Here is a 23,777-nt window from a genome sequence, read left to right as displayed (position 1 = left end):
TGGAGTTTGGGGCAAATACACTTTGACATTTGGGAGTTGTAGTTACTGGGATTTATAGTTCAATCAAAGAGCATTCTGAATCCCACCAATGACAGCATTGGGGCAAAGTTCCCACAAAGAACCACCATGACCAATAGAAAATATTTAAGGCCATCTTGTCCAACTCCCTTCACCAGGGCAAAAAAACATAATCAAAGCCCTCTTGACAAAGAGCCATCCAGCCATAGATATAGGCAGATATATATGATTCACACACACAGATATAGTATCATAGATTTGAAAGGGACCCCTAAAGAAGGACAATAATATGTTGCATGTTCCAGAGAAGGCAAACCAGACACTCTCCACATCAACACTGACAAAGAAACAACAAGAAATACTGTTTACCCACAAGCAGAAAGACATTATGTAGATTAGAAACCAACACTTTCTCATTACTTTAATTTCTAGATCACCAGACTGGGTCGCAGCAACGCATGGCAGGGAACCGCTAGTACAATATAACAATATAAAACAGTATAAAAACAGTATAAAACATTCAGCAGTCAACAGTCTCCAGTTTAAGTCATCCCTAGGGGCAGTCAGTCAGTTCCGTACAAGCCGTCGTGCCAGCAGGTCAGCCTAATCTGCAAAGGCCTGATCCCATAGCCAGGACTTCACTTGTTTCTGAAAGGTCAGAAGGGATGAAGCAGATCTGATTTTGCTTGGGAGAGAGTTCCACAGTCAAGGGGCCACCACAGAAAAGGCCCTGTCCCTTGTCCCCACCAACTGCAATTGCGATAATGGGAGGACAACGAGCAGGGACTCCCCAGTTGATCTTAGGGCCCTAGGTGGATTGTAGTGGGAGATACGTTCGGACAAGTAAACTTGGTGATCTTGGGCAAGCCACACACTCTCAGCCTCAGAAGAAAGTGACAGTAAACCATAGCAGAGCACCTGATGAACCAACCTAGACACCGCATATTATTTGAGAACACAGAAATGCTGGACCATGCCAAAAACTACCATTTCAGACTACACAGAGAAATCACTGACATCCACAAGCATGTGGACAATTTCAGCAGAAAGGAGGAAACCATGAAAAGGAACAAAATACAGCTACCAGTATTTAAAAAACTCTAATGTCATAAGAGTAAATAAAAAACACTCAAAAACAGGGGAAGATGAACTTTATTTTTCTACCCCACCTCCATCTCCCCGAAGGGACTTGGCGCAGCTTACATGGGGCCAAGCCCAAGGCAACATACAATTAAAAACCAGAACAATAATATATTAAAATAGCATAAAACAGCATAAACAATAATAAACAAGCTTCAAAAGCAACAACAGACTCATTTTTGGAAGTGGGGAAGGGGCCACTATGCGAAACTGGTTAAAGGATAGGGTGGTCAATAGGGTGAATAGAAAAACGTATAGTAGCACAGGAATAGCATGGAAACAGAGCAATTAAACAGAATCAATTCAGCTTATATTAAAAATGTAGAAATGAAATATAGGAATTTGAAATCAGGTCATGATTCAGGACATCTGTCACAGGAGTCATCAGTCACATGCATAACAAAACATCCACGTCTTTAATTCCTAGGAACTCTAGACAATTAGGGACAATTAGTCACCTCTCAACAAAGCATTCCCCCAGGAAGTAAGAAGCCACGCCTTGAAACTGACAGGCCATTTAAATGCTAATGAAGGTGGCCAATTGCAACATTCACACTTGCCTCAAGCAGACAAGAGTTTTTTCTCCCACCTTGGACATTATTCCACAGATATATAAACCCCATTTTCTGAGTTCCCAACAGACCTCACAACCTCTGAGGATGCCTGCCATAGATGCAGGTGAAACGTCAGGAGAGAATGCTTCTGGAACATGGCCATACAGCCCGGAAAACTCACAACAACCCAATGACAGCAAACCCCTTCTGATCACATCTTGCCATGAGTCAGGGAAGCAGGGTGGCCGATGATATTGGGCCCAATGATGATGCTGAGTTCCAGCTTTGTGAGGGCTTGCTTACACTTCCAACTGTAAAGAAGCTTTCGGTCTGCAATTTTGTGCTACAGCTTGGACCAAGCCCTTGTTTTCATATGTCAAACACAAAAGGGTGTGTATGTATAATCAGTTCACACATGGTTTCCATCATCCCAGATAAGATTGGCTCTGTGTTTGTCTCTATGCGCCCACTTAATCGTCCTTCCTCTTTTGCATCTGCGGTGCTTTGTGGTGTTACTAACAGACGGATGTGAGATAATACATTCCTCCTTAGATTTCCCTGATTACAGTGTGCCATGGACCCCCTTTCTGCTTTCGTCTGAAGTGTCCTCACAGAAGGCAAACTTTTAACATAAGAATTTGAACCTTTCTGGATCCCAAGGTTGTAAAAAGCAGCAAGAAGTTCATTATTTATTTACAGTATTTATATTCCGCCCTTCTCAACCCACTGGGGACTCAGGACGGATTACAATGTACATATGCATGGTAAACATTCAATGCCATAGGCACACAACATATATAGACAGACACTCAGAGGCTATTTAACATTCCAGCTTTTTCATGAGGGTATTCTGGCCACCAGGGGAACTGTCACTTCATCGTCCATTTGTGACAGTGATGAAGTACTTCCTCATTCTTTGCATGCTTGCTGAAGATTTTTATGGCATTGCAAATTAGCCTCCCCGCATAAGTGGTACCTAAATTTCCTACCTGACACATGCAACTGTCTTTTGGGTTGCAAAGTTTCTTCCTACGAACCCTCCAGGAAGTTAAGATCATCTGAGGAGGCCCTGCTCTTGATCCCGTCTGCTTCGCAAGCTCGCTTGGCGGGGACGAGGGACAGGGCCTTCTCTGTGGTGGCCCCTCGGCTGTGGAACTCCCTCCCCAGGGATATTAGATCAGCCCCCTCCCTCCTGACGTTTCAGAAGAGAGTAAAAACATGGCTCTTTGAGCAAGCATTCGGAACCCCGGAATAGATAGTCAAGCTTGAGATGGAGAATGACCCAGGAACGGCCAAGACGATGAAACGGATGAGGATTGGAATGAGAGGATATAGCTCTTTTTAAATTGTTATTGCACTGTCTTTTTTGTCTAAATGCACTTAATTGTTTTTGCTGTTGTATTGTATTGATGGCATCGAATTGTGCCGATATGTAGACTGCCCTGAGTCGCCTGTGGGCTGATATGGGCGGGATATAAGTGATGTAAATAAATAAATAAATAAATAAATAAATAAATAAAAGGTTGACAGTAAGCTACACAAACTGGTTGGAAGCTTACTCCGACCCGGGCTGGCTTCGAACTCATGACCTTTTGGTCAGTAGTGATCTTAATGCAGCTAACTCCTAGCCAGCTGCACCACAGTTTGACTAAATTATGTATTTATTTACTATATTTATACACAGAGCGGCTTACAGTAGGCTACAATTCGATGCCGCACAAGCATAGAAATGAAGTAAAGATATATATTAAAACCAAAAGGTTAAAAACATCCAAATCCAATATAAAACCAATTATTAAAACCACGTAATCCAAAATCAAAGTCCAAGGTTGTTCCAGTTGTCACTGCACTCTTCCGTAGTCACTTATTACACTGAAAAATCATCATCCAAAAGCTTGGTCCCACATCCACGTTTTTAGTTTCTTTCTGAAGGTCAGGAGGGAGGCAGCTGGTCTGATTTCACTGTGGAAGGAGTTCCATAGCCGGGGGCCACCATGAGAAGGCCCTGTCTCTCATTCCCACCAGTCACACCCGTGAAGGAGGCGGAACTGAGAGCAGGGTCTCCCCAGAAGATCTGAATCTCCTAGATGGTTAATTTAGACAGGTAAACTGGGTCGGAACTGTTTAGGGATGTATAGGCTAAAGCCAGCACTTTGAATTGTGCTTGGTAACAGATTGGCAACCAGTGGAGCTGACGTAACAGCGGGATTGTATGCTCCCTGTATGCCACTCCAGTGAGGAATCTGGCTGCTGATCATTAGACCACTTGAAGCTTCTGAACAGTCTTCAAAGGCAGTCCCATGTAGAGCGTGTTGCAGTAGTCTATTCCGGATGTAACCAGAGCATGGGCTACCGTGGCCAGGTCTGACTTCCCAAAGTATGTGTGCAACAGGTGCACAAGTTTTAGTTGTGTAAAAGCCTCCAGCCCACCACCGAGACCTGGGATTCCAGGCTCAGCGATGAATCCAGGAGAACTCCCAAGCTGTAAACCTGTGTCTTCAGGGGGAGTGTAACCCCATCCAACACAGGTTGTAACCTATACCCAGTTTGGCCTTTTGAATGACCAGGAGTACCTTTGGCTTGACTGGATTCAGTTTCAATTTGTTCACCCTCATCCAGATTGTTACAGCTGCCAAGCACTGGTTCAGGACCTGGACAGCCTCCTTAGTAGCAAGTGGAAAGGAGTAGTAGAGTTGTAGATCATTTTCAGGCAGATGACATTGAACTCCAAAACTCCAGATGATCTCTCCCAGCGGCTTCATGTAGATGTTAAACAACATGGGGGACAATACTGAACCCTGCAGGACCCCACAGGACAAAGGCTGCGGGCTGGAAGGTGTCCCCCAACAACACCTTCTGAGAGCGACCCTCCAGGAAGGACTGGAGACACTGTAAACAGTACCTCCAAGACCAATTCCTGTGAGGCATCCCAGAAGGATACCATGGTCGATGGTAGTGAAGGCTGCAGAGAGGTCCAAGAGAACCAACAAGGACACACTCCCCCGTTCAGTTCTCTGTGTAGATCATCTACTAAGGCAGTGGTTCTCAACCTTCCTCATGCTGCGACCCCTTAATCCATTTCCCCATGTTGTGGTGACCCCCAGCCCTAACATTATTTTCGTTGCTACTTCATAACTGTCATTTTGCTACTGTTATGAATCGTAATGTAAATATCTGATATGCAGGATGTGTCTTCATTCACTGGACCAAATTTGGCACAAATACCCTATACACCCAAATTTTAATACTGGTAGGGGTCCGAGGGGGGGATTGATTTTGTCATTTGGGAGTTGTAGCTGCTGGGATTTATAGTTCACCTTCAATCAAAGAGCATTCTGAACTCCACCGAGGATGGAATTGAACCAATCTTGACACACAGGATTCCCACGACCAATGGAAAATACTGGAAAGGTTTCATGGGCATTGACCTTGAGTTTTGGAGATGTAGTTCACCTACATCCAGAGAGCACTGTGGACTCAAGCAATAATGGATCTGGACCAAACTTGGTACAGATACTCAATTTGCCCAAATGTGAACACTGGTGGAGTTTGGGAACAATAGACCTTGACATTTAGGAGTTGTAGTTGCTGGGATTTATAGTTCACCTACAATCAAAGAGCATTCTGAACCCCACCAATTGGACCAAACTTCCCACACAGAACCCCCATGACCAACAGAAAATACTGTGTTTTCTGATGGTCTTTGGAGACCCCTCTGACACCCCCTCATGACCCCCCAAGGGGTCCCAAACCCCATGTTGAGTAACGCTGTACTAAGGAGACCAAGGCTGTTTTAGTTCCATTTCCCAGCCTAAAGCCAAACTGCACCGTAAATAATATCCTACAGGCATCAGATCCCATTTAATTTTGGAAGCAAAGCAGGTCCAGCTCTGGATAGTACTTGGGTGGGAGACTGCCAGCAAATCCCAAGTACTACAAGCTCTATTTCAAAGGAAGGAACTGGCAAAAACACCTCTGAGCATTATTTGCTTAATAAACCCCTATGCAATTCCTTATTTGGTATTTTTGGTTGTGCTGTTGTGTCCTTTATGGTTTATGCTTTTAAATAGTTAAGATTTTTGTTAGTTTGATCACTTTTTAGCCTTTGTGAAAAGCGTGTGATTCTGTGCGTACAACCTGCTCTTACCAGGATGTTATCGGGTGTTCCGGATAAATGCTTGCGCTATCAGATGCAAGTGAGTATATTTACTTCTTCCATGCTATCATTGCTTTGTATGATTTTATCTTTGATTCGTGCCGTCAGCCTGAAATTGTTTACTTATTCTTGTGAGCTGCTTTGAACAATTTTTTGGTTACTTTCAAAGATGGCATAGAAATATTGTACATTTGAAAAAGACAATCAAAATATGTTTAGGATAATTGGTGAAACTAAATACAAATAAGTAGACATAATTGCATTTTGACAGTATGAATCATATATATGTGTGTGTGTGTATATCTATATAAATAAAAATGTAATGTTCGTTTGTGGGATTAGCATAACTCAAAAACCACTGGACGAATTGACACCAAATTTGGACACAATACACATCTCAGGCCAACGAGTGACTATCACTCATAAAAATGCTTAAAAAAAACCCACAGCAGAATAGATTTTAAAAGCAAAAAACAAAAAGACGAAAAATAAGAAATCCAGCACTGCAAAGCTAGGCTACTGTTCCTGAGCTTGCGCAGAGGGTCATAGAAATATAATAATAATAATAATAATAATAATAATAATAATAACAACAACAACAACAACATAGAATAATAGAATAATAAATATATAATAATATAAATAATACAGTAATAAAATAATAATATTTATTTATCGTGTCATCCGCAACCAGAACATTGTATTACATTTCTAACAGAACAAAACAAACAAATAGATTAAAAAAAACCCACAAATTTTGCAAACTTGGAAGCTGATTAAATGTCCTTTGACCAGTATCTGGCCACTTGGAGTGCCTCTGGTGTTGCCGCAAGAAGATCCTCCATGGTGCATGTGGCAGGGCTCAGGTTGCATTGCAGCAGGTGGTCAGTGGTTTGCTCTTCTCCACACTTGCATGCCTTGGATTCCACTTTGTAGCCCCATTTCTTAAGGTTGGCTCTGCATCTCGTGGTGCCAGAGCGCAGTCTGTTCAGCGCCTTCCAAGTCGCCCAGTCTTCTGTATTGCACCACCTGACATCCGCCGGGAAGTAGCAGCCAATAGTGAAAGGCAGAGACATCTCCAGCTCATCCCTTGTTTGGGTATCAGCCAGCACATCAACGACTTAAATCAAGAAATAGTTTTCTTAGATCTACAGAGAGACTCGCTGGAACACCTCAGCAAGCGAGAGTCCAAAAGTGGCAGGCTCAGACCCAGCACCTCAATCCGTGGGTGATATCAAATGATAAAATAATAATAATAGAATAATAATAGAATCTATATAAATAAAAATGTAATGTTAGTTTATGGGATTAACATAACTCAAAAACCACTGGACGAATTGACACCAAATTTGGACACAATACACATCTCAGGCCAACGAGCGACCATCACTCATAAAAATACTATTAAAAAAAAACCCACAGCAGAATAGACTTAAAAAGCAAAAAACAAAAAATACATTGAAATTATTATTATTATTATTAATAATAATAATAATAATACAAAAAATAAGGAATCCTGCACTGCAAAGCTAGGCTACTGTTCCTGAGCATGCGCAGAGGCTCATCGAAATATAATAATATTAACATAGAATAATAGAATAATAAATATATAATAATATAAATAATACAGTAATAAAATAATAATAGAATAATAATAGAATCTATATAAATAAAAATGTAATGTTAGTTTGTGGGATTAACATAACTCACAAACCACTGGATGAATTGACACCAGATTTGGACACAAGACACCTCCCAGGCCAACAAGTGACCATCACTCACAAAAATACTTAAAAACATAGCAGAAGAGCCTTGAAAAAAATTACATTACAACACATGCACAAAACCACATATATATACACAAACACACACACATATATATACACACACATATACACATATATTTATATATACACACAAAGCACATATACACAGACTGGGCCACAGCAACGCCTGGCAGGGGACGGCTAGTGTGTGTGTGTGTATGTGTGTATGTGTGTGTGTATGTATGTGTGTATGTATGTGTGTATGTGTATATATATATATATATATATATATATATATATATATATCATAAAAACATAGAATTGGATGAGAGCTCATGGGCCATCCAGTTCAACTCTATTCTGCCAAGCAGCAGGAAAATCACATTCAAAGCACCCCTGACAGATGGCCATCCAGCCTCTGCTTAAAAGCCTAGTAGATGCAACTGTTGTTGCTGTTGTTACTGTTGTTATAGCCTACCTTTCAATCGGTTTTGGATATGGGTTTTGGTGATGGGAGATATAGTATCTGAAGAGTTTGCAGAGGTGAAGTCAGGGAAGGGATGAGAGTTAAACCAATACAAACCACATCTGAATGTTTCTTCTTTTACTTTCATAGAATCATAGAGCTGGAAGAGACCTTGTATTTCTACCTTTCTCATAGGATAGCTTTCTAGAAACCAAGCTTGACAGTGGAATCACAGAAAGATCTGCCATTCTTTGGTATTTCAGTTGTAAAACCATGGTGCAGAGTTGTAGAATCAAAGAACAAATCCAATCAGAGGATTGCCCTGAAAGCAGCAATTATATGGATTTTAAGATGCTCTATATACAGAATTAGTGGATTTTAAGGTGGGTTTTAGGGTCAAGTTAGGAGATGTATTGCAACCCCAGCATTGTGGCCGAATGTCAGATATATTCCCTTGTGTTTCTACATAAACATCTGTGGACTAGATCCAGAATCCTACATTTATTTACATGCAATGCCTTATAGCAGTGTTTCTCAACCTGGGGGTCGGGACCCCGGGGGGGGGGGGGGGGGTCGCGAAGGGGTGTCAGAGGGGTCGCAAAACACCATTAGAAAACACAGTATTTTCTGTTGGTCATGGGGGTTCTGTGTGGGAAGTTTGGCCCAATTCCATCATTGGTGGGGTTCAGAACGCTCCTTGATTGTAGGTGAACTATAAATCCCAGCAAGTACAACTCCCAAATGTCAAAGTCTATTTTCCCCAAACCCCATCAGTGTTCGCATTTGGGCATATTCGGTATCCGTGCCAAGTTTGGTCCAGATTCATCATTGTTTGAGCCGACAGTGCTCTCTGGATGTAGGCGAACTACAACTCCCAAACTCAAGGTCAATGCCCACCAAACCCTTACAATATTTTCTGTTAGCCATGGGAGTTCTCTGTACCAACTTTGGTTCAATTCCATTGTTGGTGGGGTTCAGAATGCTCTTTGTTTACATGTTAACTATAAATCCCAGCAACTACAACTCCCAAATGACAAAATCAATCCCCCCGCCAACCCCACCAGTATTCAAATTTGGGCATACCGGGTATTTGTGCCAAATTTGCTCCAGTGAATGAAAATACATCCTGAAGATCATTATTTACATGGTGCTTCATAATGTTAGGATTATGGTTGGGGGTCACCACAACATGAGGAACTATATTAAGGGGTTGCGGCATTAGGAAGGTTGAGAACCACTGCCTTATGGGAAGAGCCTTTGCAAAGGCCATAGTTCCAATTCCAGGAATTTTTGCCCTGTTACCAAACCCCAAAACGTGATGGGAAGAAGTCGGAGATGTGGAGCACTTTTCTGTAACGTAATATTTGAATGTCAGTTCAAGCCTTGTGCATTAGTCCTGGCTAAGCACTCTCCTTCTCAAAACCAATTATTCTTTCCTGACATTTGCTCTGAGTTGAGATAAACATCACATCTTGAATCAGAGCCTCCCCACCTTTTTTTTAATTCCTTTTTGGCCACAAGGATTTGCGTAACTCTCTTTGGTATCTTTTACAAGTTTAATGTTATCAGAGAAGGAAGTTATGTGACATTGCAAAAGAGCAAGATTTTCGGAAGCATTGCTGGCTTCCGATCGAGCAGCACACCTGCCTGTCAACATTTGAAGTCACTTGGCTTGTTGCATCTAGAAGAATGTTGCTTTCCACTTTGGTTTCTTAAACACAATGAATCTTCCTGGCATTTTAGATGTAAATAATACAAAATATCTACTTCCCTCCCTCTTCATAACTCTCAGAGGTAACTTCCAAAGGAAATGCTAGTCGGTTGGACCAATCCCAGAAAAGGTTACAAAGGCATTTGCAGCTAACGACAGCTGATTGCAGAGCCTTCGGCGCTGAATAATTGTGTAGCCCTTTGGTGCCATTTTAGCATCCAAAGAAATCCTGGGATTTGTAGTTTGCAGATGTTCGCTAGCACAATATCTCTTGCCAAACTACAAATCCCAACTGAATAGAATACAATCAGGGCAATTAACACAGAATTGCAACACTATCAGATGTACAGCCAACCCACTGCAGCCCTGAATTTTGCATACACTGATGAAACTATCTACAGCAGTGTTTCTCAACCTGGGGGTCGAGACCCCTGTGGGGGTTGCGAGGGGGATGTCAGAAGGGTCACCAAAGACCATCAGAAAACACACTATTTTCTGTTGGGCATGGGGGGTTTGTGTGAGAAATTTGGCCCAATTCTATCATTGGTGCGGTTCAGGATGATCTTTGATTGTAAGTGAGCTATAAATCCCACCAACTACAACTTCCAAATGTCAAGGTCTATTTTCCCCAAACTCCACCAGTGTTCACATTTGGGCATATTGAGTATTTGTGCCATGTTTGGTCCGGATCCATCATTGTTTGAGTCCACAGTGCTCTCTGGATGTAGGTGAACTACAACTCCCAAATTCAAGGTCAATGCCCACCAGACCCTTCCAGTATTTTCTGTTGGTCATGGGAGTTCTGTGTGTCAAGTTTGGTTCAATGCCATCATTGGTGGAGTTCAGAATGCTCTTTGATGGTAGGTGAACTATAAATGACAGCAACTACAACTCCCAAATGATAAAATCAATCCCCCTCACCCCGCCAGTATTCAAATTTGGGCGTATTGGGTATTTGTGCCAAATTTGGTCCAGTGAATGAAAACACATCCCGCATATCAGATATTTACATGATCATTCATAACAGTAGCAAAATTACAGTTATGAAGTAGCAATGAAAATAATATTATGGTTGGGGGTCACTACAACATGAGGAACTGCATTAAGGGGTCGTGGCACTAGGAAGGTTGAGAACCACTGAGCTACAGGCTAATATATTTTTAAAAAAATATCCAAAAAACAAACGTTGATTTTGCCATTTTTTCATAAGAGGCAACATTTTATTATACCATTGTATATAATGGGACTTGAGCATCCACAGATTTTGCTATCTGCAAGGATTTATGTGCCTTGTTACATTAGATCATAGATCCACTTTAAATCCAGTTGTTGCCTCTGGCAGAATTATGGAGTTTGTAGTTTAGTGAGGCTCGGGACCTCTCTGGCTGAACAATTTAAATGCCCCTCCCTAAACTGCAAAACTCCAGAATTCTGCAAGAGACAACAACTGGATTTAAAATAGATCCATGCTCTAGTATGATGAATTCCTATCCCTTTGATAACTGCTTAACTTTGTGAAGACCCCACTTTTTAACTGTGTTGTGTCCCATCTTGGGTCTCAAGAAGAAACAGGAAAGAAATTATTATTATTATTATTATTATTTATTATTATTTTCCATTCTCCTTAATTCAGTCACACAGACCTGACCCATTGATAAAGGCTTGATCAGAATTTTGCTGGCAACATGCATTGTTTTTGGTCCTTGCACAGACTGGTGTTCTCTTCCTCCTTTTGCAACATCCACTCCTGTTTTCAAACACAGTGATTGTGTTCGTTATTGTTGTTGGGTGCCTTCAAGGCATTTCTGACCCCTGGCAACCTTAAGGTGAATCAATCTCAAGGGGTTTTTTGACCTGATTTCTTCAGAGGAGATTTGCTATGGCCTTCCTTTTAGGCAGAGAGAGTAGGTTTTCATGGCTGAATGACAATTCAAATCTTTGTCTTCAGAGTCATAGGACCAGAGGTGGCCCTAGGTAATTTTCAACGGTAAGCAAACAGTATTTTGCCCCCCGCCCCCCAACCAATCACTGATATATATTTTCTGTTCGTCGTGGGAGTTCTGTTTGCTATATTTGATTCAATTCCATCATTGGTGGAGTTCAGAATGTTCTTTGATTATAGGTGAACTATACATCCCAGTAACTACAACTCGCATATGTCAAGTTCTATTTTCCCCCAAGAGCGCCTCAAGAGCGCGCCTGGGCAAAATCAACTATACTGCAAATGCTTACTTTGCGTAATAGGTTGAGCCGCCCCTGCATAGGACCTCATCAGATTCAGAGTCACCCGTCCTCATCCCCCCTGGCATTTCTATATTCTTTAAAAATAGTTTAAAGCTGGAGTCCCATGGAACCCATTATATGATGCAAGACTACTTCTGGTGGTTCCCCGTGGGACTCTGGCTTTACATTGTTTTTAAAGTGTGTAGAAACTGAGGTTTTGGAGCTGGGCAGCAATCATCTTCAGAGCTCCCAATATGAACAGAAACAGCTAAAGGTGTGTATTTTAATGTGGGATGGATACTGTCAGATTTCCCCGTTTTAGAGCATTGTAGTGACAGCAAAAGGGACTACACTTGCTTGTGTGAAAGCTCAGAATGCGGAGGATTACTGTAGAAGCAGATGGGGTGTATATGTGCTGTCGCGTGCTGGGCCTATAGCAATTGGCTTTTGAACAGTACGTGCTCTTTGTGCCCAGCGGGAAGCCAGGGTGCCTCGGATGAGAGGTCCTATGGGTTTTCCTATACCAAGTCTTTAGAGGCTTAAAAGTTTAACAAAGTTCTTTATTATTGCTTAGGTCTTCAACAAACAATCTAAGATCTTCAACAAATAAAACAAATGCTTCTTAACTTGTCTACAATAGACAGGCAACTTGCTTGGAGAACTATTCCTTTCCTTTATGAGGAAAACCCTTTTTGACCTCTCCCTGGACAATCTACTTTCTAGGCTTTGCTAGTGTGGGCTCTACTCCTGGCTCCAACATGCTTCTTGGGTACCCGAGTAGACCTACCGGCCAAGGCTCTGAAGAATTTCCAGCTGGAGTCCTTAGGATTTTTCCCACGAAAATTGTAGGTCTGTTTCTCTAACCCCAACAAGGGTTGCGGTGTAAAGCTGTTTCTCTTAAAAGCCTTTCTTTAGAGACTGTTCTTTAAGCTGTGAGGCTGTAAATTCCCCAGCCAGAGCTTTTGGGACTGTTTTCCCCCGGACTTTGTAAGAAACGAAGCTTCTCTACAAACTTTCATGCCCTGTAGCTGAGCTTCCAACTGTAAGACAAAACTAAAATGGTTCCCTTTTCCTCCTGAACCTGGAAAAAAGGGCAGAACTAAAACTTAATGATGATAGACAGGTGGCTAGCCCCATGACTGCAGCCTAGCAAGAACCATCCAACTGCAAAATGCATGGCCAGAATATGCACATGCAAATGCTCAAAGAATGAAAGGGAGTTTGGAGCTCCTGGTACAGCCATACCAGCACAGTATATATTGTTTTAGTCTGGCAAGCATCAGAGGATTTTTCTGAATATTCAAAGTATTAGGGGGATGACGGGTTCCAAAATGAGTCTGTGAGTGTTCTGAGGGAATTCCAGGCAGACGACAATGATGTTTTGGTTTCTTCAGCTCATTCCCTGGCAACAGGGCAAAATAAAAGTGCCAGTTCCCTTGAGAAAAGGCCTAGGGGAGATGAGGAATTTTCAGGGGAGAATAGATTAGACCTGGGGTCCAGGTGCATTAGGCATGATGTCATGAGTGTCTTGGAGGGCTTGAATCAAGTGGTTTGTTTTTAAGCCTTTCAGATGAGACAACGTTTCTTAAGAAGTTAGGTCTCCTGTTAATGATTCTAAGTTCTTGGTGCATGTATTCTCAAGGTTCCTATTTCATGTTCCTGTTTAGGCCTATGTATCTTTGGAGAAATTACCTTGGAGAAATTCCTATCTTCATGTTCTTGGATATACCTTTGAATTGAAGTTATGCTTTGGGATTCCTTGTGTTCTAACCTGGCCATTTTGGATTACTGTTACTGAACTCTGGCTTCTTTTGAGAAGTGCATTTTATATCTTCACCGACTCTTTTGTACTTTGCCTTTTTGCCTTTTTATATTCTTTCTTTAATAAACATCCTTTTATTGGAGTACTGGACTCTGGTGTGGTGTTGAGTCACAAGGGTGTTCCGGTGCTTGAGTGCAACTTATATATCGCTTCAATGGTCTAGAAAGTTTTTCCTTTCCCTTTTTAGTTTCAGTATGATAATTGCAAATTCAGTTAGGTAATGATAGAATACGTAGTCGAATACTCAAACCATTCCACCACTCTGGCTCTCCTTCGTAGATAATTGCCTCTGTAGAGCCTAAGGAAGTGGTGCATTGGCACAGTGTTACTAACTCACAGCATGAGTCAGAAATCCCTCACTTCAAGTATTGCCTCTGGAATAAATAACCTCTTTATACCATTTTACTAGACCATCAAGATAAACAAATATGAGGGTTGAATGAAAAGTAATGCTTCCACTTTTGTTATTTGGGTTTGGATGGGAATATTTTAATAAATCAAACACAGAAATAATCCTTACAATGTGCTCTTTAACTGCCACTATATACTTTTCCACATAATCACCAGACAATTCGATACATTTCTGCCAATGATAAACAAGTTTTCTGAAGCCGTCACGGAAGAAGTCAACATAGTTTCCGCAACCAGCATCTCATAGTTCTCTCATCCTGGGTACCCATCATGCACAGATCTTCCAATAGCCAAACAAAGCAATAATGTGACCCACACATTCTTGTGAAATGCCAATTGTGCTTGAAATTTCTCTCTGAGTGATATGACAGTCGTTCTGAATCAATCTGTCAACCTTTTGCTTGTGAAACTCAGTGGTTCCTGTCACAGGACGTCCAACTCTTCGCAACTCCTCAACAGATGGCAGTATTGGTATGCGTCAGGTACTGGCTTGTTCAGTAGACTCTCATCTATAGTTCCATTTTGGTGGGGAGCCTTAACATTGAACGGTTGCGTTGTTAAAGTGTGAATTATGGAGCCCTGTGCAGACAGTCGGTCAATGCGACTTAAGTAACGTGCAGTCATTGAATTCCTGACAGGAAAGGAAATTCACCAGAAAATGCAAGCTGTTTATGGTGATTGTGTTGATGTGAGTACTGTGCGTTGTTGGGCGAGTAAGTTTAAAGATGTTGAGGTGGGAACATCTGACTTGCATGACAAACAAAGAGTTGGATGTCCTGTGACAGCAACCACCAAGTTTCACAAGCAAAAGGTTGACAGATTGATTCAGGACAATTGGCGTATCACTCAGAGACAAATTTCCAGCACAATCGGCATTTAACAAGAATGTGTGGGTCACATTATTGCTTTGCTTGGCTATCTGTGTACGATGAGTACCCAGGATGCTGACACCTGAAATGAAAGCGCACAGACTTGAAACTTCAGAGACTGGATCTCACCACCGTACGACATCCTCCATACAGCCCAGATTTAGCATTGTCTGACTTCCATCTGTTCCTGATAATGAAAAAAGATCTGTGGGGACATCATAATGCTTCTGATGAAGACGTAGAGAGACCTGTGAGATGCTGGTTGCGGAAACAGAGTGTTGACTTCTTCCATTACGGCTTCAGAAAACATATTCATTGTTGGCAGAAATGTATCCAATTGTCTGGTGATTGTGTGGAAAAGTGAATAGTGGCAGTTAAAGAGCCCATTCTAAGGATTATTTATGTGTTTGATTTAATAAAATATTCCCATCCACACCCAAATAACGAAGATGGAGGCATTACTTTTCATTCAACCCTCGTATTACAAAAGGAAATGAAAGGCCGACTCTCCCTCCCAACTGCTACTGCCCTGGTCTCAGAAAGAGAGAAGAAGATGCAAAATCCACTAGACTCCAACATTGCCATTAGAGTGATGGTGTCATATAAAATAATACTTATAATGATGATGATGTCTTCAGTCATCTATCTTTCTTATATAAATAAATAACATGCGGGGGTTGTTCTGTTACAATAACTTCTCACTCATCAGGGAAATAACAGGAAATAACATATGCATTATGCCTGTATTCGTACCATATTGATATATTTGAAAAAAATCCATTTATATTTGTAGTCTTCCAGTTTAATCAGATTAAGCATAAATTTGATGGAGCAGAAGATTTCTGATTAGCAGAAATGGGAAGATGTCCTCATTTTTTTTTAAAAAAATGAAATAAACAAATATGTTGTCTATTTCCTGGAATATATAATGATTCTAAAAGTGCATTTTGGTAGAAAAATAGAAGAATTTAAATCAGGAACGGGGAGCATGAGGCAGCCCTACAGACATGTATTGGGCTTCAAATCTCGCCATTCCTCACAAATTACTGGCTGGGTTTAAAGGAATTGAAGCTGAATAACATTTAGACTGAATCTTCACTGCCATATACTCCAGATTATTTTTACATTGGTTTATATGGCAGTGTGGACTCATATAATCCAGTTCAAAGCAAATCATGTGTATTATATGCAAATATGCAAATGTGAGTAGATCAATAGGTACCGCTCCAGCGGGAAGGTAACGGTGCTCCATGCAGTCATGCCGGCCACATGACCTTGGAGGTGTCTACGAATGACACCAGCTCTTCGGCTTAGGAATGGAGATGAGCACCAACCCCCAGAGTCGGATGTGACTGTACTTAATGTCAGGGGACAACCTTTACCTTTGACTACAATATATTACATTACATTACATTACATTATTAACATAGCACAGGAGACAAGGTTTAGACATTTCCATTTCTAAACCAAAGAGCTGGCGTTGTCTGTAGATGCTGCCAAGGTCATGTGGCCAGCATGACTGCATGGAAATGTCTAAACCTTGTCTCCTGTGCTATGCTAATAATATAATATAATATAATATGATATAATGTAATATAATATAATATATTGTAGGCAAAGGTAAAGGTTTTCCCCTGACATTTCCAGTCGTGTCCGACTCTGGGGGTTGGTGCTCATCTCCATTTCTAAGCCAAAGTGCTGGTGTCATCCGTAGACACCTCCAAGGTCATGTGGCCGGCATAACTGCATGGAGCGCCATTACCTTCCCGTCAGAGCGGTACCTATTGATCTACTCACATTTGCATGTTGTCTAACTGCTTGGTTGACAGAAGCTGGAGCTAAACAGCAGGGGCTCACCCCCACTCCCCAGATTCAAACTACCAACCTTTCCATCAGCAAGTTCAGCAGCTCAGCAGTTTAACCTGCTGCACCACCAGGAGCTCCACCCCTAATATAGGAAAATGCAATATTTTGTGTTCCTTCAAGTCTTTTCCATCTTATAATGACCCTAAAGGAGACCTTTCCCAGGGTTTTCTGGGACTGAGAAAGACTCACCCAAGGGCACTCAGTGGGTTTCTATGGCTGAGCGAAAATTGGTGTCCAGAGACATTGTCAAACCACTACACCATGAAGTTTCTGTCTTCAAATAAATTAGTCCCCAATCCTCTCATTTCACCTCTCATTTCAACTGAATGCAGAAATGCATTTGCTCGCATCATTTTGAGGAGGAGGCAGAAATCCAGAAAGCGGTGCCTTTATAGCACGGTTGAACAGTGATTCAGGGATCTCCAGATTTTTACCTGATAAGGAAACAGAAAAGAAAAAGGAAGAAAAAGAATGAGTGGAAAATATGGGTAAGAGATATTGGGAGGGCAATTCTTGGGAAGGGCTTTAAACTTTGGGAAAGTTACTCAGATTTATAGCAACTCGCATCACCAGCTGACAAACTCTTGAAGTCGATCGTCTGGCTGTGTTTACATCTCTGCAGTGAGATGGAACTGCTCTTAAGCTGAAAAGTATTTTTAGACGTTCATTTTTGGGGACTTTCAATTAATTTCCCTTTTTATTATACACAGAATGTGGGGCTAATGCAAAAGTCACATGCAACAAGACAAAACGACCAGCTTATTTCTTTCTGATGTACGTGCTGGGATTATTTTTTCACTTTTACTGAAAATGATTCCAATTAAAGAAAATCCACAGACAGGTCAAACTGAGGGAAATTGGCATATGAATCCCTTATACAGACCTGCTTTTGTTAATAGTCGCAAAGGCCAAATACAGACAGTCCCCAAATTATGAACAAGATAGGTTCTGTAGGTTTGTTTTTCAGCTGAAGTTGTATGTAAGTCAGAACAGGTACATTTTTAAATATAATTCCAGCCACACACATACACAAGCTTTGAGTTGGAAAGGAGAGGAATTTGGGGTACAAAATCTTGCCCTTCCCAGTAGGTCCAGCAAAAGCAAACTGTTGCAACCTCTTGCAGCTGGTGCGTCCTTCCACACTAAGCACTTTTGCCACAGTTTTCATCTGTAAAATCTTCAAAGGCATAACACACACTTTCAAGTTAGTTGCTGCACTCCAGGCCTGTGTAAAAACATATAAAAAGCACATAAAATCAGAAATAAGAAAGGAAGATATATAATCCAAAAAGGTTTAGCAGCAGGTAATCCAGACAATAATCCAAATGTCAGATAAAGTTCCAGAGGTGGAAAAAGTCCAAGAACAGCCAGAAATCACAGACACAGCATAACTCCATCATCCAGAAGGTATAACTAGTAAAACTTGAATGAACATGAACAGGAGCATAGAAAACTTTCAAAAAGCTTGATTTGAACCAGGAACAAGAGAGGCTTAGCTTCTCACTCTAACGCAGTGTTGCCTGAACTGACCTTCAGGTAAAGAACTTGTTTCTAATAGACACCCATGAAATCATTCAATTTCCTGTGAATTTCCTTCACAACTTCTCATGTAATCTCTTGGAATGACGCAATCTATTTTTGGCTCTGACTTGTATACAAAGACTTTTGTTGAGCTCCATAGCTACAGGTGGGTTCTCATGGGACCCTTCTTTGATTCTTTATCTGCTGTTGCTACTTCTGGCTCCCCTGAATGCCCTTGAGGCCCTGCACTTTCTGAGCCAGTTTTCTCACAGAGAGAACCATCATTTCCCAGACTTGAATTTCCCAGACTTGAGAGTCCATCACTTTGTGTGAGGAAAGGTCACAATTCTCTCTAAATCAGCATAGATAGATAGATAGATAGATAGATAGATAGATAGATAGATAGATTTCATTCCACTTCATTTTAGTGTAAAAAAAATACCAATTCCTCAAGTTATTTTATGTTTTCCTACTTAGGGAAGCACAACAGATAGATCAGCCTCTGGTTGATCTACAACAGTAGTGCTCTTGCCCTGAGATTCCTCCTTTTTACCCCAAAGATTGGAAAAGAGGGGCAAACCCTCAAATTTAGGAATACTATTTCTCAGATAGCAATATCTATCTATCTATCTATCTATCTATCTGAGCTCCATCGCTATCCTTGATATTTGGGGTTACCCTGTTCTTCTCATGAACAAATATAGGCTGGGAAACAAACTTGCAATTTTCACTGTTATATAGGCAAACTAGAAATAGAGCAAATTACAGTTCAAAAGCTGATAGAAAGAGAATCATCTCATTTGAAATGTGATGCTGGAGAAGAGTTCTAGTGATACCATGGAGTGCCAAAATGACAAATAACTGGGTATGAGAGCAAGTCAGTACCAAATGTTCTCTAGACACCATGATGACTAAACTTTGGACAAGTCATCAGAAGATGTGGCTCAATCGAAAAGATAATCATGGTCGGTAAGGTAGAAGACAAAGATCCCATTCCAGATGGGTAGACTCAACCAAGGAAGCCAAATCTCTGTTTGCGGGATTGATGATGGGGATCTTGGAGGTCTCTCATCATATGGTTGCCATATATTGAAGTCTATAATAACTACAACGCACCATAAAATAGGCAAGCAGAGTTGTTGGGTTTAAGAGAATAACAGTTGGAGAAGCAATATGGAAGATTGATCCAATATATGATTTCAGCTGCCAGGCTGCTGTACTCACAAAAATGAGAAAACTTCAATATATCATCCCAAGATAATAGAATGAAACTGTGCAACCTTGCTGGGATAGATGTTTGAGAAATAGTGATTGTCTTTTTGAAGGAGCACTGGACAAAACTATTATGTTATTTATATTATAGCACAAGAATAAATAAGAAGCAGAACTCATGTTGGGCAGCTTTCTCATATCTGCAAATTTACCCATGTTGTTTTTCTTGAATCATGAATAAACAAGGTTTTGCTTTTATTAGTCTAGAAATGATAAATAAAGGTTATCTGGATTATTATTATTATTTAAGGACATGTTGCAGGAAGTTTCACAGATAAGCACTTGAAGCACACAATAAAGGAATCAATGCCAGGAAGTGCGGAGCTAAAGGAGCACAGCATATCCTTGGAGGCAGGCCTTGGAAAATACAGGATTTTTTGTTGTTCTGTGGTGGAAAATGTCAGGAAACCTCATCAAGAATGTTTTCCTGCCTCAGGAGTCTCGTCTGCCACGCCTGACTTGACTCTTCGTTTGGCTCATCATAATTGTTCTTACAAATCCTGCCTTGCCTAAAGTGTTTGTTTTTATTTCCCTTTAAGTGGGTGTTGTTAACACTGTAGTTTATTGCTTCACCATCATTTAAAGAATGTTGTGCATGAAACAAAGTTTGGGTACAAAGCGTCATTATATCAGCCACCAATCTGGGCAATTTTGGAGTAATTTGGATTTGGAATTCCAGATAAGGGATAATCAACCTGTACAAGACAACCTGGACATTTAAAAAAGAACCTGAACATAAATTTTAGTTGTGAAAAAGAAAACATTTCCAGGGAAAGGGCAATGAATAGCAGCCCTATTTAAGGTATTATGCCCAGTAGAGTTGTGCACGAATCTGTTTTCCTTCGGTACATACATTCTTTCATTACTTTTGTTACCTTTGGGAGCACGTAATGGGAAGGCCCCTCCAATACGAAAAGTAGCTTGACACGAAAGCAAGCGGGAGCCGATCTCGACTCCTCTTCTGCTTTTCGGCATCACAGTTTAATCTTTTTTTTATTAACACCTCAGAAAACAAAAAGAAATCCCTAATTCTCTGAAAACTACTTTCCTCTTCCTAACCTAGAAGTGGGAAGCCTCCTTAAAATGCCTTGGAAATAGTGCATGACTGCTGGCATGGTGCAGCCTGGGACAGAGAGCATGCCTGCGTGCCTTCATCCAAGCGCCTCTCTGTCTCCTTTAGAGTAAGAAGCAGAACTTGCCTCCTGTAGAATAGAAACAGGTAAGAAGCCTCCTTAAAGCACATGCCTGCCTACAGCTGAGCACCTCTCCTCTAGGGTAAGAAAGAAACAGCATTGAGAACTTGCTTCCTTTAAATGCCTTGGAAAAAATGTGTGTGGCTTGCAGGCCCAGGAGAGAAAGCAAGCACATCTGACTGCAACCAAGCGTCTCTCCTCTAGAGTAGAAACAGGTAAGAAACCTCAAAGCATGCGCCTGCCTACGGCTGAGCACCTCTCCTCTGGAGCAGTGGTTCCCAACCTGTGGTCTGTGTACCACCAGTGGTCCACAAGAACTAGAACATGGTCCACGGCCTCACAGTTACTACACCATTGCAACAAGAGCAGCTGGTCTTCCGAAGCCCTCTTATAGTACTGAAGCTTATTAAATATGGTTTTCTGTGGGCAAGCAGATGGTGACTACTGGATGGCATATGTTCTGTATCAGAAACTTGAGTTGATGTGGTCTATGCAATGCAATTTTCTGAATCAGCACCCCAAATAACCAAACTGAATCAGCACCCCAAATAACCAAACCAAACCAAATTTGACCAAAAATTGATTCGTAACCCTTTTGGTACCAATGTTGGAAAGTGGTCCCTGGTTAAAGTGGTCCCTGGTCAAAAAAAAGGTTGGGAACCATGGCTCTAGATTAAGAAACAGTTTAAGTGCCCAAAATGATGGGAAGGGGAGCCTAGGAAGCCTCCCCCCCATAATGGACCGACAGAAAATGGATCTTTCGGCACCCCAGAGCAAAAACAGATATCTTCCCTCCCAATTTCAGGAGGCTCCCAAAAAACAGATCAAGGTCCCCACTGAAAGCCAGGACACAAAATGGGTCAAGGTTTACCCAGATTACGCAGTGTCTCTCTCAACATATCCTCCATTATATATCTATTGGCTTCTAAATGTACCACAATAAGACACAATACCGCAATAAGTTTCTTCTTATTCTTTGTGGGAGGTCCAGTATGTTAATAAAATGTAACTTTTCCTCTCCGCTCTCCTTAAAGTTTGGTCTCAAACCCACATCCTTGTGCATTTTCTATGGGAAACATGTTTTTTTTCCCACAAAAGATGTTTATCCTTTGTAAACGGGAAAGGCATCATGCCAAAGAATTGCATGTTGACTTTACAGTCGCTGCTTTTTCCATTATAAATTGTGTCTGTCATGAATTGCTCAGCCTCTAAGCCACATGTGTCCAACGTAAGCCCCATGAGTCAAATCTGACCTTCTGTGTTATTTCATGTGGCCTTCCTCAGATGCTGAACTACAACTCACAGACAAGGTGATTTGGTATGTCCATACCACCAAGAACTTGCCACAATTTATTATGATCCACACAGTCAAGGGCTTTAGAATAGTCAATAAAACAGAAATAGATGTTTTTTCTGAAACTCCCTGCCTTTCTCCATTATCCAGCGGATATTGGCAAGCTGGTCTCTTGTTCCTCTTCCTTTTTGAAACCCAGATTGTACATCTGGCAACTCTTGCTCCATGTCTTGCTGGAGTCTACCTTGCAGGATCTTGAGCATTACCTTACTGGCATGAGAAATAAGTACCACTGTACGAAAGCTTGAGCATTCTTTAGCATTCCCCTTTTTTGGTATGGGGATATAAGTTTTTCCAATCTGATGGACATTCTTGTGTTATCCATATTTTGTTGGCATATGGCATGCACCGCTTTGACAGCATCATCGTTCACGATTTGAAACAGTTCAGCTGGGATCTCAAATATGTGTACCAAACCAAATGTCTCTTCTTTTCCTTTGATCTAGAGGAGTTATGTGGAAGAGACAAACATCTGCTGATGTTTTACATGAGAATTGGTTTTTAAAATAACATGTTGGAAGAAATTCAAAGACAACATGATAATATGTTCTTCACAATGACTGAAGAACCTAAGGAGAACTGCCTTTCTGTGTATCTTGGCCCAAAGTGAAAAGGATGAGAGGCTGGGGTTCATGGAAATCGCTCATGTGTCCAGCAAAGATGCTTCCAGGGTATAGTGCAACCAAATATTTCCTCCCATTCTAGGCCCATAATAAAATAGGAATGGAACAGAGCTTGGAAAAACAACTTTTGGGGGGCTAGAGGTCCTAGAAACCTTCAGTCAGTATGCCAGTTCTGGAAGCTGCATGCTTTGAAGAGTACGACTCTAGATCTGGGTCTGGTTGACCAAAAAATAAACTTTTCTAAACTTTAGTATGGATCTACATCAGTGTTTCTGAACCTGGGGTTCGAGACCCCTGGGGGGGGGGGCATGAGGGGGTATCAGAGGGGTCACCAAATACCATCAGAAAACAAAGTATTTTCTGTTGCTCATGGGGATTCAGTGTGGGAATTTTGGCCCAATTCTATCATCAGTGGAGTTCAGAATGCTCTTTGATTGTAGGTGAACTATAAATCCCAGCAACTACAACTCCCAAATGATAAGGTCTATTTTCCCAAACTCCACCAGTATACACATTTGGGCATATTGAGTATTTGTGCCAAGTTTGGTCCAGATCCATCATTGTTTGAGTCCACAGTGCTCTCTGGATGTAGGTGAACTACAACTCCAAAATTAAAGGTCAATACCCACCAAACTCTTCCAGTATTTTCTGTTGGTCATGGGGCTTCTGTGTGCCAAGTTTCATTCAGTTCCATCATTGGTGGAGTTCAGAATTCTCTTTCATTGTAGGTTAATTTTAAATTCCAGCAACTACATCTCCCAAATGACAAAATCAATCCTCCATTAACCCCACCACTATTGAACTTTGGGCGT

Source organism: Anolis sagrei, chromosome 10 (genome assembly GCF_037176765.1).
Source record: "Anolis sagrei isolate rAnoSag1 chromosome 10, rAnoSag1.mat, whole genome shotgun sequence".
Classification (NCBI taxonomy): Eukaryota; Metazoa; Chordata; class Lepidosauria; order Squamata; family Dactyloidae; genus Anolis; species Anolis sagrei.
Note: the sequence above shows the minus strand (reverse complement) of the source record.